Source organism: Theropithecus gelada, chromosome 18 (assembly GCF_003255815.1).
Source record: "Theropithecus gelada isolate Dixy chromosome 18, Tgel_1.0, whole genome shotgun sequence".
Lineage (NCBI taxonomy): Eukaryota > Metazoa > Chordata > Mammalia > Primates > Cercopithecidae > Theropithecus > Theropithecus gelada.
Window position 1 is genome coordinate 28083282 of NC_037686.1, and position 14942 is coordinate 28098223.

Below are 14942 nucleotides of genomic sequence, written 5' to 3' on the forward strand. Positions count from 1 at the left end.
AAAAAAAAAAAAAAATTTAAGCCCAGGCATGGTGGCTGACACCTGCAGTCCTAGTATTTTGAACTCCTGGACTCAAGTAATCCCCCCACCTCAGCCTCCCAAAGTGTTGGGATTACAGGTGTGAGTCACTGCTCCCAGCATAATATATTTTATGAACTGAATTAAAGGCTTTAAGTCTAGGCACAGTGGTTCATAACTGAAATTCCAGCACTTTGGGAGGCCAAGGCACGTGTATTGCTTGAGGCCAGGTGTTCAAGACCAACCTGGGCAGCATGGCGAAATCCTGTCTGTACAAAAAGCACAAAAGTTAGCCGGGCATGGTGGTGCGTACCTGTGGTCCCAGCTACTTGGGAGGCTGAGGTGGGAGGATCTCTTGAGCCCAGGAGGTCCAGGCTGCAGTAAGCTGTCATCGTACCACTGCTCTCCAGCCTGGGTGACACAGTGAGACCCTGTCTCAAAAAAAAAAAGAAAAAAAAAGGAAAAGAAAAAACAAAAAATTAAAGGCTTTGGAGTTTAAAAAATACTTACTATCTATAATATGTTAATACTCTCAATATCTATTCCAATAAGACTGTTAAATATAATCATAATATAATTAGGGGAAATTGTTTAGTCTCATCACCAATAGATATGAGCTGCCACTGTCTCACCAGCAACCTAAGAAAAAAAATACACGATTTTTTTTTTTTTTTTGGAAACATCATCTGACTCTGTCGCCAGGCTGGAGTGCAATGGTGCAATCTTGGCTCACTGCAACCTCCACCCCCTGGGTTCCTGCAATTCTCCTGCCTCAGCCTCCCAAATAGTTGGGATTACAGATGTGCACTGCCATGTCCAGCTAATGTTTGTATTTTTAGTAGAGATGGGGTTTCACTATGTTAGTCAGGCTGGTCTGGAACTCCTGACCTCAAGTGATCCGTCTACTTTAGCCTCTCAAAGTGCTGGGATTACAGGTGTGAGCCACCACACCTGGCCTTCTACATGATCTTAGACCAGGAGATTTTAGGTTCTGGAGGAGATCAGATAATAACCTTAAAGGAAAGGACTTTAACAAGCACTGTTACCAATTTAAACAACATAAATTCCAGAGTATTTATATAATATTGATCTCGTGAGATGGAACATGTGCTATCTTAAAAAAAAAATCATACACTTACATCTCTACAGACTTCTCTGGAATATTTAATATTCCTAAAAAGTTCCAGGAAATAAACAAATTAGGAGGTTAGGTATTCTAGATGACTCTAGCTGATACTCCTATACGTGTAAATACTGCCTTAGAGCCATTGTCACGTCAGATAACTCAACAGCCCATCTTCCTACAACAGGAATATGAAGTACTGCCTTTAGTTGAACAAAAGATGATGTTCTCTCTGCAATCTTCCGATCAATAGAATCTTAACAATGAGCCTGAATTTCACAGAATAACATTCCTGCAGGTTGACTTCAACTACATCAAAATGGGGTACTGAGAAAGTAGGACGATAACTGTGGTTACTGACAGCTAGACTGCAGTCTTGCCAGTGAAACATAAACTGTTCTCACAGGATATAAACAATAATTAGGCAAGTCCATTCTATGACTGTAGTAGAGCAAAACAGAGCCAAGGCTACCTTGCAGCCATGAAAATTGCTGGTATTGCCTTCTGGTAACTAACATGAATAATTACACCTTCTTAGCCAGTGACATCTCTACCCCCATCTCAACGCTCTGACCTCCTACATAAAAAATGATCAAAAATCTACCCAATCACCTAGTTGCTCCTGCTCCTCACAGCACCTAATCCAGAACTGACTTTGCACCTCTAAAGTATCCTTAGAATCACGCAAGCTCAAATCTTAAAATAAGCCTTCCCAATTCCTTCTTAATAACATACCCCATAGTTTCTGTGGTGTGTTCTCATTCTTGTTTGCTGCAGCAAACTAAATAAACTTTGTTTAAAGTTATATGGTTCTTATGGTCTTTGGCTGGTGGGTTTGGTTTTTGTTTGTTTGTTTGGTATTTTTAAGATAGGGTCTTGCTTTGTTGGGTGACAAACTTCTCTATTTCCCAAATCCATTCCTATTCCATTTTCGACTGCCTTCTATCCATTAAACAGGCAAACATCATTCTTCCTGCAGCACTCTAACTTCACCCCACCATCAAAATAAAGAACTTTCTCAGCTGGCTCATGTCTGTAAGCACTTTAGGGAGGCTGAGGCAGGTGGATCACTTGAGGTCAGGAGTTCAAGACCAGCCTGGCCAACATGGCGAAACCCCATCTCTATGAAAAATACAAAACTTTGCCAGGTGTAGTGGTGCATGCTTGTAATTGTAAGCTGCTCAGGAGGCTGAGGCAGGAGAATTGCTTGAACCCGGGAGACAGAAGTTGCAGTGAGCCAAGATCATACCACTGCACTCCAGCCTGGGCAACAGAGCAAGACTTTGTCTCAAAAAATAAATAAAATAAAATAAAATTTGATTTGAACCAACATGTAAATGTATAGTCAAAATGTGGTATAATGCACTACATAATGACATTTGGTCAATGACAGACAAATAAGGTTATAATGCAGCTGAACACTTCCTATTGCCCAGTGATGTGTAACTGTTGTAACATTGTTGTGCAACGCATTACTCATGTGTTTGTGGTGATGCTGGTGTAAACAAACCTACTGTGCTGCCAGTTGTATAAGTATAGTGCATAGAATTACGTACAGTGCATAACACTTGATAATAAACAACTCTGTTACTGGTTTAAGTATTACTGTGGTTTTTATCTTTATTTTAAAGTGGACTTCTACTTCTGAAAACGAGTTAACTGTGAAACAGCCTCAGGCAGGCTTTTCAGGATGTGGAGTGAAACTAACCCAAGAGCCATGGTGAGTGAGAGCAGCGCGGTCACACCCCATTTGATCCTGGAGAGGGAAACTCTCTGAGTTGAGACACTGTGGTGGGGAAAACTCCCACCAACCACTTGAAAGGGGTATCCAACAGAGACTTCTGGTTTGGGTTTGGAAACTACAAATTGGGACTCAACTGTTTTCAACCAATCAGGACTGAATGAGTTTGAGTTCCTCATTTGCATATACAGACCGGATTGAGGACAGGGGCAGGACCTTTCCTTATTTAAGCCAGAACCCCTTTTTGTTCTCCAGAGCATGCTTTCTTTTTATATCAGAGGCTTCCTCTCCTGAATCTGCAGATTGCTCATTTTTAGAAAATAAAGCTCACCTTTGTTTTTCCTCTGCATACCTCATGGTCTTTTATAAAAAGAAGGTATTTCAGAAGGCATTGTATAAGAGATGACAGCTCCATGCATATTATTGCTCCTGAAGATCTGCTGGTGGCATAAGATGTAGAGGTGGAAGACAGTGATATTCATAATCCTGCCCTTGTTTAGGCATAGGTAATATGTGTGTGTCTTAGTTTTTAACAGAAAAAGTTTAAAAAGTAATTTTTTGGCAAAAATAAGTTTATAAGATTAGGATGTAAAGAAAGAATTTTTGTACAGCTATACAGTGTGTCTGTGTTTTAAGCTAAGTGTTATTAGGAAATAGTTAGAGATAAGAATTCAAGATGAAAGATTGGAGACAAAGCTGACGTGCAGCTCCCACTTGGACAGACAGAACAATGTGTGGAGACTTACACCATGGACTTTTGCTCTAGGAACCACTGCAGGAATGTACCAGGAAAACCAAAAGAATTCACACATCCTTTGAAAGAAGTGGTAGGCTGCTGCAAATTCTGTGAGACAGGTGAAAAACTGTGAGTTCTCAAGGTGTGTGGGGGGGTGGGGAACCTGCCTCTGAACACACATCTCTACAGGGGAACCCGTAGATTATGGGAGAAGGATTTAGCCTTACTTAGACCTGAAACAGACTTAGTGTGAAATATGAAAGTCATGAGAAGAGCCTTGTGGGCACTTCCATTTTCCAGCTTGAGCCCAGGGAAGCCATCCCTGACTATATCTCACAGAGGCCCTCGGGAAAGGCAGCCAGTGGAATTTGGGAGGGATCGCCAGGTGAAAGTAGCTTCCAGCTAAACTTTGTAATAACTTTGACTGGGCACAAACTCTCTTGAACAGAATCCAGGGCAAATGGGAACTGCTGCAGAAAGGAAAGCAGGAGTCACAGCTGACAGTGAGGGCAGATTGGGGGGGGGGGGGTGGCTAAAAGCCATGCTTGCTTGCTTTCTTAGTGGGTGAAACTTAAAGCTTGGAGCTAAGTCTGAGTCCTGTGGACAGGCTGTCTGAAGATGAACTTGCACTGTTAGTGGGGTACCTTGAGAGTGAGACCGGCCTTGCCAACTGGTTGGGAGTTGGCTGAGGTCTATTGCTACCAGCTTTCCTCCACTTCCCTGGTGACAGAAGCAGCCATAATCCCCTCTGGAACATACCCCATTGGTCCAAGAACTGCCTTCCCCATCTCCCACAGTGGCTGCCGCAAGCCCACCCAAAGACAGTCTGAGCTCAGACCCACCTAACCCTGCCCCCCGCCATCTGATGGTATTTCTCTACCTGCCCCAGTAGTTGACCACAAAAGACAAACTCTTGGGCGCTTTATGACCCCACCCATCGCCTGAGAAAGCTGAATACTTAACATGGCCAATTTAGGGCAAGCCTATATTCCCCTTCTACTGTTGCAGCTGGTGGTCTCTTAAAATTGCTACCTCCTGGCTAAAGGCCAACCAACTCAGGACATTACAGCAACTCATGACTGAACATATAAAAAATACATATAAAAAATGCTCATATACAACAAACATATAAAAAATGCTCAATATCACTAATTATCAGGGAAATGCAAATCAAAACCACAGTGTGATACCACTTTACTTCTGCAAGAATGACCATAATTTAAATATCAAAAAATAACAGATGGTGTTATGGATGTGGTGAAAAGGGAATGCTTTCACACTGCTAGTGGGAATGTAAACTAGTACAATCACTTTGAAAAACTGTATGGAGATTCCTTGAAGAACTGAAAGTAGAACTGCTATTTGATCCAGCAATTCCACTACTGGGTACCTACCCAGAGAAAAAGAAGTCATTATATGAAAAAGACACTTGCACAAGCATGTTTATAGCAGCTCGATTTGCAATTGCAAAAATATGGAACCAGCCTAAACGCCCAGCAACTGAGTAGATAAAGAAAATGTGGCGCATATATATATATATATATATATATATATATATATATATATATATATCTCAATCAGGTAATACTACTCAGACATAAAAAGGAATGAAATAATGCTATCTGCAGCAACCTGGATAAAGTTGGAGACCGTTATTCTAAGGGAAGTAATTCAGGGTTGGAAAACCAAATATCATACGTTTTCACTTGTAAGCGGGAGCTAAGGTATGAAGACACAAAGGCATAAGAATGACATAATGAACTTTGGGGGCTCTTGGGGGAAGGTTAGGACGAGGAGTGAAGGATAAAAGACTACACATTGAGAGCCAGACATGGTGGCTGCTGGGCACAGTGGCTAATGCCTGTAATCTCAGAACTTTGGGAGGCCAAGGCAGGCAGATCACTTGAGGCCAGGAGTTCGAAACCAGCCTGGCCAACACCATGAAACCTCATCTCTACTAAAAATACAAAAATTAGCCAGGCATGGTGACAGGTGCCTGTAATTCCAGCTACTCAGGAGGCTGAGGCAGGAGAATCGCTTGAACCTGGGAGGTGGAAGTTGCAATGAGCCAAGATTGCGCCACTGCACTCCAGCCTGAGTGACAGAGCAAGACCCTGTCTCAAACAAAAACAAAGACAAAAACAAACCCAACGGCTACATATTGTGTACAGTGTACACTGCTTGGGTGATGGGTGCACCAAAATCTCGGAAATTACCGCTAAAGAACTTTCACATGGGACCAAACAACATCTGTTCCCCAAAAACTATTGAAAAAAAATTTTTAAACACAAAAGAGTCAAAAAATAATTTAAATATTTATAAAGTACAGTAAGCTAAGGCTAATTTATTGTTCAAGAAAAAAATCATTTTTACAAATTTAATGTAGCCTAAGTGTATATAGTATTTATAGAGTGTACAGTTGTGTACAGTAATGTCCTAGGCCTTCACATTCACTCACTACTCACTTACTGACTCACCCAAGGCAACTTCCAGTCCTGCAAGCTCCATTCATGGTAAGTACTCTATACAGGTGAACCATTTTTTATCTTTCATACCATATTTTTACTGTACCTTTTCTACATTTAGAAAGATTTAGATACACGAATACCATTGTGTTACAGTTGTCTACAGTGTTCGGTACTATAACATACTATACAGATTTGTAGCCTAAAACAATAGGCTATGTGATATAGCCTAGTTGTATGGTAGGCTATACCATCTAGATTTGTGTAAGTATACTATACGATATTTGCACAAAGATGAAGTTGCCTAATGGTGCATTTCTTTTTTTTTTTTTTCAGACAGCGTTTCACTCTGTCGCCCAGGCTGAAATGCAGTAGTGCAAATATGGGCTTATTACAACCTCTGCCTCCTAGGCTCAAGCGATCCTCCCATATCAGCCTCCCAAGTAGCTGGGGCTACAGGCAACACCACCACACCCAGCTAGTTTTTGTATTTTTTGTAGAGACAGGGTTTCATCACGTTACCCAGGCTGGTCTCAAATTTCCAGGCTCAAGCCATCCTCCCGCCTCAGCCTCCTAATGTGCTGGAATTACAGACATCAGCCACCATGCCCGGCCTGGAACATTTCTTAAAACATATTCGTGTTATTAAATGACACATGACTGTGCATTCAATGGAAAATTATTCAGTCATTAAAAGAATGAAATTCTGGCCAGGCATGGTGGCTCATGCCTGTAATCCCAACCTTTGGGAGTCCAAGTTGGGTGGATCACCTGAGAGATCAGGAGTTTGAGACCGGCCCGGCCAACATGGTGAAACACTGTCTCTAATAAAAATACAAAAATTAGCCAGGAGTGCTGGCACGTGCCTGTAGTCCCAGCTATTTGGGAGGCTGAGACAGGAGAATCGCTTGAACCCCGGGAGGTGGAGGTTGCAGTGAGGCAAGATCACACCACTGCATTCCAGACTGGGCAACAGAGCAAGACTCCGTCTCAAAAAAACAAACAAACAGAGAAAGGTTTAAATGGTAAATTTTATGTTACGTATATTTTGCCACAATAAAAAAAAACAACTCAATTTGAAATTGTATTGTGGAAATTTCTAAGCATATACCAAAGTTAAAAGTATAATGAACTTCCATGTATCCATCACTAGTTTTAACAATTATCAATTTCTGGCCAAATTCTGCTCTTTTACACATCACCCTCCCTACTGGATTATTTTGCAGCAATATCCAGACATTTTATTATCTACAAATATTTGAGAATTTTTTCCAAAATAAATTAAGCTTTTTTTTTTTTTTTTTTAGACAGTGTCTCACTGTGTCGCCCAGGCTGGAGTACCGTGATCTCAGCTCACTGCAACCTCTGCCTCCCAGGTTCAAGCAATTCTCCTGCCTCAGCCACCGAAGTAGCTTGGATTACAGGCCCATGCCACCATGGCCGACTAATTTTTGCATTTTTAGTAGAGTCAGGATTTTGCCATGTTGGCGAGGCTGGTCTTGATCTTTCAGCCTCAAGTGATCCGCCCGGCTTGACCTCCCAAAGTGCTAGAATTACAGGCTTGAACCACCACGTCTGAACATAGTAAGCATTTCTTTACCAAGGATTTCCTATTCCTCCCTCAAAACCCACCTCAGATACCACCTTCTCTGTAAGACCATTTGTTTCCCATTTCCCTTAGAAGCAGCATGACCCATTCCTCTCTATGTGTATTGACAACTCCTTACCTCTTCCTCTGAACCATGGTTTCTCGACCTTGGCACTGCAAGTTGCTCCCCTATCCTAAATGCGGGGGCCCAGCGGCTCAGCCTGTAATCCCAGCACTTTGGGAGGCCGAGGTGGGTTGATGATTTGAGACCAGGAGTTTGAGACCAGCCTGGCCAACATGGTAAAACCCTGCCTCTAAAAACAAGCAAACGAACAAAAATCCACAAATGATTGGGACCAGATGTATTTCAGATTTTGGATTTTTTGTGGATTTGGGAACATTTGCATATACATAATGAGATATCTTGGGAGTGGGATCAAATCTAAACACAAAATTCACTTATGTTTTATATATACGCTGAAGGTACTGTAATTTTATACACTATTTTAAATGATTTTGTGCATAGAACCAAGCTGAACCATCAGAAAGCAAAGGTGTCATTATTTTAGTCACCCACGTGGACAATTTGTGATTGATTGTCATTATCATCATTCCTGGCTCTGAATTTATACACTACCAATAAGCCATCATTTTCTTACACTTATTCACACGTAAGTGCTTAATAGTGAAACATGACATACATGTCTGGCATGTGTGGAAAAGACCCCTGAAGGGGCCTGGGAAAATCTTTTTTCCCTTGGGGATGTTGAATAAACTGTGTGTTGTGCACCTGCACTTTGTCTGCAACCCATCATATGAGGTCAGGTATGGATTGTCCACGTGGCCTCATGTCAGCAAAAATGTTTCCAATTTTGGAGCATGTTGGATTTTGGATTTTTGGATTAGGAATGCTTAACCTGTACTGATTTTGACAGGGATCATTCTTTGATGTGGGAAGTGGTCCTGTGCATAGAGGATGCTTTGCAGCAACCTGGCCTCTGTTAACCATTTGTAAGTAGCAAACGCCTCACTCCTTGTGACAGCAAAAAGTGTCTCCACACATTATCAAATGTCATATGGGCAAAATTGGCCCCAGTGGCAACTACTTCTTCAAAACTACCCTGAAGAACTGCACTGCAGATATTTGCTTTTACACCTGTCTTCACTTCTCTTCTGTGAAATCCTTAAGGCCTGGACAATTTCTTCCTTATCTTAGGGTAGCCAGTGACTGATTCTTGCTCAGATCTTCATAGGAAGCACGCTGAAAGGCCAAGGAGGCATTGGCAGATCTTCCTAGAACTTCAGGAAATCTGAGGCCATCACATTCAGCCCTCCGTGCAGTGTCCTTCTACAATGTCCCCTCAAGATTCTGTTAATCGCTTCTTAATCACTTCTACAATGTCCCCTCCAGATTCTGTTAAGAATTCAAGTGATTGACACTCATCTCTCTGCAGGGGTGGGGTGCTCATTGTATTTTTAAGTTTTTATGGTAAGCTGAAGCTTACTCACTGTCTGACTTTACCCACTGTCTCAATCCTTTTTTTTTGTTTGAGACATAGTCTTGCTCTATCACCCAGGCTGGAGTGCCGTGGCACGATCCTGACTCACTGCAACCTTCACCTCCCAGGTTCAAGTGATTTTTTTGCCTCAGCCTCCTGAGTAGCTGGGATTACAGGCAAGCGCCACCACACCCAGCTAATTGTTGTATTTTTAGTAGAGATGGGGTTTTGCCATGTTGGCCAGGCTGGTCTCAAACTCCTGGCCTCAAGTCATCTGCCTGCTTTGGTCTCCTAAAGTGCTGGGATTACAGGCATGAGCCACCCGTGCCTGGCCCCATTGTCCCAGTTCTACTCTCTGAATTCTTATAAAATTAGCCTAACTACTTCCACATGATAGCCTTTTAGGTTTATGAAGACTACCATTATAATCAGTCACTCAATCATTTTACAAATATATACTTGAAAAAGAGAAAAGAAACCACTGACATGGGCAGTTGGCCTGGCTCTATCAGCTGGCCCTCTGTGATGTTAGGAGCTCATCTGGCATCACAGACAGGTCATGGTATTCTCCTGATGAACATAAACAATCTCACAGAGCACCTACATCAGACAAGGGCACTCTATGATCTTGGTAAAGTGAGATAAAAACCAAACCAAACAAAAACAAGACCACTTCATAAATCTTATCCAAGAACAGGAAAAAAATAAAGTCACTGTGTAAACCACAAAAATAGTCCCCTCTTCCTGCTAATATAACTGCTACTTCTTTACCGATTATATCCTTAGCCTTGCTCTCTTCTTCCCTCCTTCTAAAAAAAAATTTATTAAGATACCCAATCAGAGAATTATTCCTGCTTCCTGGCATCATCCAATTCAGAGCAAAACCTCACTTCCTTGAAACCTCTGCCAAATCACCTAACTTAAGCCCAAATGCTCCTTGCTAATAATCCACTCCATGGTTCCCCCTCTTGTACGTTCTCTCTCATGACAGCAAGCCAAAAACTCAATTTGTTCAATTACGGGTATGTTCCTGGTGGTCTTTGGCTGGAAGGCATTGACATACTGAACACCTAATATAAGCCAGGCACTAAGGATAGGGCAATGAATAAGACAAACAAAAATTTGTGCCTCCATCAGAGCTTCCGTGAAAGTGAAGAGTGAACCAGTTGAAAGCGTAATATGGTGTGTTGGTTGTGCCATGCGGAAAAGTGTCGAGGAAGGGATATGGCAGTTGGGATTTTGGTTCGCTAGGAACAGCCTTATTGAGGTGCCACTCTAAGATCTGAGGGAGGGGACATGTGAGTCGCGCAGCTATTTCGGGGTATTCAAAGAGAGAATGGCCAATACAAAGGCCCTAGGACAGGAGGGTGCCTGGGGTGGCTCAGGAGCAGCAAGGAGAACTCCTGTGGCTGGAGTGGGTGATCAAAGAGGAGCGGAGTAGGACACAGTCAGTAAGATGAGGCGTGAGGGGAGAACAATGATCAGATAGGGCCTTATAAACCACTGCCGGAATTTTGGCTTTTACTTTGCATGAGTGAGAAGGGAAGTTGTTGCAAAGTGTTGCACAGAAAAGTCACATGGTTTCTTCTGCTTTCTTTCTTTCTCTTCTTTTCTTTTCTTTCTTTTTTTTTTTTTTTTTTTTTTTAGACAGAGTCTCTCTCTGTCACTCAGGCTGGAGCGCATTGGCACAATCTTGACTCGCGGCAGCCTCCACCTCCCGGGTTCGAGTGACTCTCATGCCTCAGCCTCCTCAGTAGCTGGGATTACAAACACATGCCACTATGTCCAGCTAATTTTTGCATTTTTAGTAGAGACAGGGTTTTGTCGTGTTGGCCAGGCTGGTTTCAAACTCCTGACCTCAAGCGATCCTCCCACCTCAGCCTCCTACAGTGCTGGGATTACAGGCGTGAGCCACTGACCCCAGCCTCTCTGCCTATTCTTACTATTCTTACTAGAATAAAAGTTCCATGACAGCAAGGATTTGGGTCTATTTTTCTAATTAACAAACGCTGCATAGAACAGTGTCTGGTTATAGTAGGGGCTCAATAAGTACTTGTTGAATGAATAGTTTTCAGATCCATTGTGACCTTTGTCTCACATCTATGAGCACGTTCCTTTGGCAGTGTTTCTCTAAAATGATCAGGGGTTGTTCCAGCCAAATTCTGGAATAGTAGGATGTTTCCCCTTTGTTCAAACCCTGGCATTTTACGATGCAGCCCAGCAAGCCTAGCTTGTTTGGCAGGCATATCAGCCACTTCATGCCTCCCTATCCAGGACCATGTACTTTTCCTGCAAAGAAGAAAATCCACAGTCAGCCAACCCCTCATAGCTCAGGATATGTGCTGTATCTCTAACGGTGGAATCACACATCTCAAACAAAATGGAGAAAAAGGACATCAGACATCCGATTGGGAAATCTCTTTTAAGAAAGGATGTCCCCAACAAAAAAAGAAAGAAAGAAAGAAAGAAAGAAAGAAAGAAAGAAAGAAAGAAAGAAAGAAAGAAAGAAAGAAAGAAAGAAAGAAAGAAAGAAAGAAAGAAAAGAAAGAAAGAAGGGAGGGAGGGAGGGAGGGAGGGAGGGAGGCAGGGAGGGAGGGAGGGAGGGAAGGAAGGGAGGAAGGAAAAAAGGAAGGAAGGAAAAAAAGGAAAGAAGGAAGGGAAGCCCCAGCCTAGGCAACATAGCAAGATCTCATCTCTACTAATATGTATATAAATAAATAAGCCAGGCATGGTGGTGTGCACCTATAGTCCCAGTTACTCAGGAGGCTGATGTGGGAGGATCAATTGAGCCTAGGAGTTTGAGGTTGTAGTGAGCTATGATTGTGCCACGTGCACTCTAGCCTGGACAACAGAGTGAGACCCTGTTTAAAAAAAAAGAAAAGTAAAGATGCCCAACTTGAACTCCCAAATTTTCAACTTTGGAGACCATAGACAGGAGTTTAAGTTTCTTCTGTGGCATCAACTAGCTTTGGGACTTTTACCAAACCAATTAACCTCTCCAAACTTCATTTTGTCATCTGCAATATGAAACTAATAAGGCCTACACAGCAAGGCTGTTATGAGGATTGGAGAGAATTACGTAGAGGACTATAGTAGACCTCAGTAAATGCTATTTTTCTTACTTCAAAACCTCTTCCCATTTGCCAAATGTTTTAAGCTAAGATGAAATGGAAGTAAAGGGCTTATTTTTAAAGGATGACACCATATTGAAAAAAAAGAACAAGGGCTGGACGCAGAGGCTCACACCTGTAATCCCAGCATTTTGGGAGGCCAAGGGGGGGCGGATCACCTGAGGTCAGGAGTTCAAGACGAGCCTGGCCAACATGGTGAAACCCCATCTCTACTAAAATACAAGAAAATTAGTTGGGCATTGTGACGGGTGCCTGTCATCCCAGCTACTCAGGAGGCTGAGGCAGGAAAATCGCTTGAACCCCGGAGGCGGAGGTTGCAGTGAGCCGAGATCATGCCATTGCGCCCCAGCCTGGGCAACGAGGGAGAAACAACAAAACTCCATCTCAAAAATAATAAATAAATAAATAAATAAATAAATAAGGGACAACTATGATATCTATTCTTTTGTATCTGGCTTTTTCCATTTTACCATATGTTTTCAAGTTTCATTCATGTTGTAGATAATTTTTTGTCTACAACTTTTTTGGAGAGAAATTTGTTCTGTCTACAATTTTTGTAGACAATTTTTAAATTGCATTTTTTTCGTATGAGTGAGATTGAAATCCTGTAATATGTAAGCTTTTATATGATAAAAAGCCATTTGTGTCTTTCATGTTTGTAGTCCATTCCTCCTATCCAAGAATAGGAAATAACTTTACATTTACTCAAATATTTTGGCCTATCAGCAGCATTTGAAGTTCTCTTCACATACATCTTGCATAGTTATGTTAAATAAAACTAGTTCTTTAAATTGACACCAGAAAATAACTAGTAATTGAACACTAGTAGCATCATTTCTAAATTAGTCATCTTCTCAATTTGTAAAATTTGAAGTTGCGTTAAAATTCCACAAGGTGGCAGAGTGGTTCTACTAAGTTGGGCTCACCGCATGGGTTTACATTCTAAATCTGTTATATGCATTCATTGGAATAGTATTTAGCTTTAAAAAAGAATGATATTCTGACACATGCTTCAACATAGATGAAAAAACTTTGATAACATTGTATTAAGTGAAATGAGCCAGTTATAAAAGGATGCATATCATATATTCCACTTATATGAGTAGTCAAAATCAGAGAGACAAAGTAGAATGGTGTTTGCCCGGGGCTGGGAAAAGAAGAAATGGGGAGTTATTGTTGAATGGGGAGTTATTGTTGAATGGATCCACAGGTTCACTTTCAGAAGATGTAAAAATTCTGAATATGGATGGTGGAGATGACTGCACAACAATGTTAATGTACTTAATGCCACTGAACTGTACACTTAAGAATGAGTAACATGGTAAATTTTGTGTTATTGTATATTTTACCACAATAAAAAAGATGGTCAAAAATAAAATTCAAGTAAAGAAATGTATAAAGGATACAAAAGTCAGCCAAGGGCCGTGGTTTACGCCTGTAATCCCAGCACTTTGGGAGGCCGAGGCGGACGGATCACGAGGTCAGGAGATCGGGACCATCCTGCGAATGGTGAAACCCCGTTTCTACTAAAAATACAAAAAATTAGCTGGGCGTGGTGGCCGGCACCTGTAGTCCCAGCTGCTCGGGAGGCTGAGGCAGGAGAATGGCGTGAACCCGGGAGGCGGAGCTGGCAGTGAGCCAAGATCGCACCACTGCACTCCAGCCTGGGTGACAGAGGGAGACTTCCTCTCAAAAAAAAAAATTATATATATATATATATATATGTCTTCCACTGTACTGTGTATCCTTCCAAAATCTCTGTAAGTACACCCACACCCAGGCATAAATAACTCAATATTTTACACTGTATGGTTCAATCAAGAGAAATATCCACCTCATCCTTCTTTAGAAAAAAAAGCTTACGACTAAGTTTTTTCCTATGTAGTAGAATTCTGTGAGTTTCAATACATATAGATTTGTGTAACCACCACCAAAATCAGGATACAGAATGATTCCATTACCATCTCTCAACTCCTGTCCCCGCAAAATCAAACTCCTATGCTACTATTTTACATTACCGTCACACCCTTCCCAAAATTAACCCTGGGAAACCACCGATCTTTTCTTCCTATCATATTATCTTTTCCAGAGCACCATATAAATGGAAACATGTAATATGTAACCTTGTGAGTCTGCTTTCTTTCACTTAGCAAAATCACCATGATATTCATGGAGGTTGTTGCCTGTGTCAATAGTTTATTCTTCTCAATACTGGGTAGTATTGCATTATACAAATATACCACAGCATTATTTATCCATTCAACTGTAGAAAAACGCTTGGGTGGTTTCCAGTTTCTGGTGATTATAAATAGAACTGCTATACAAGTTTTTGTGCAAATGTTAGGTTTTAATTAGTCTAGGGCAAATACACAGGAGAGGGATCATTGGGTCATAATGTACCCATAATGTGGTTATATATTTACCTTTGTAAGAAATGACCAAATTGTTTTCCATAGAGGCTGTACCATTTTGCATACCCACCACCAATGTATGAAAGTTTAGTAACTCCACATGCTTGCTGGATATTGATATTGTCAGAATTTTTAATTTTAGCCATTTTAGGAGGTGAGAACTGATAGGTTGTCATGGTGTTAATTTGCGTTTCCTTAGTGATTTATGCTGTTGAACTTTCTTTTTTTTT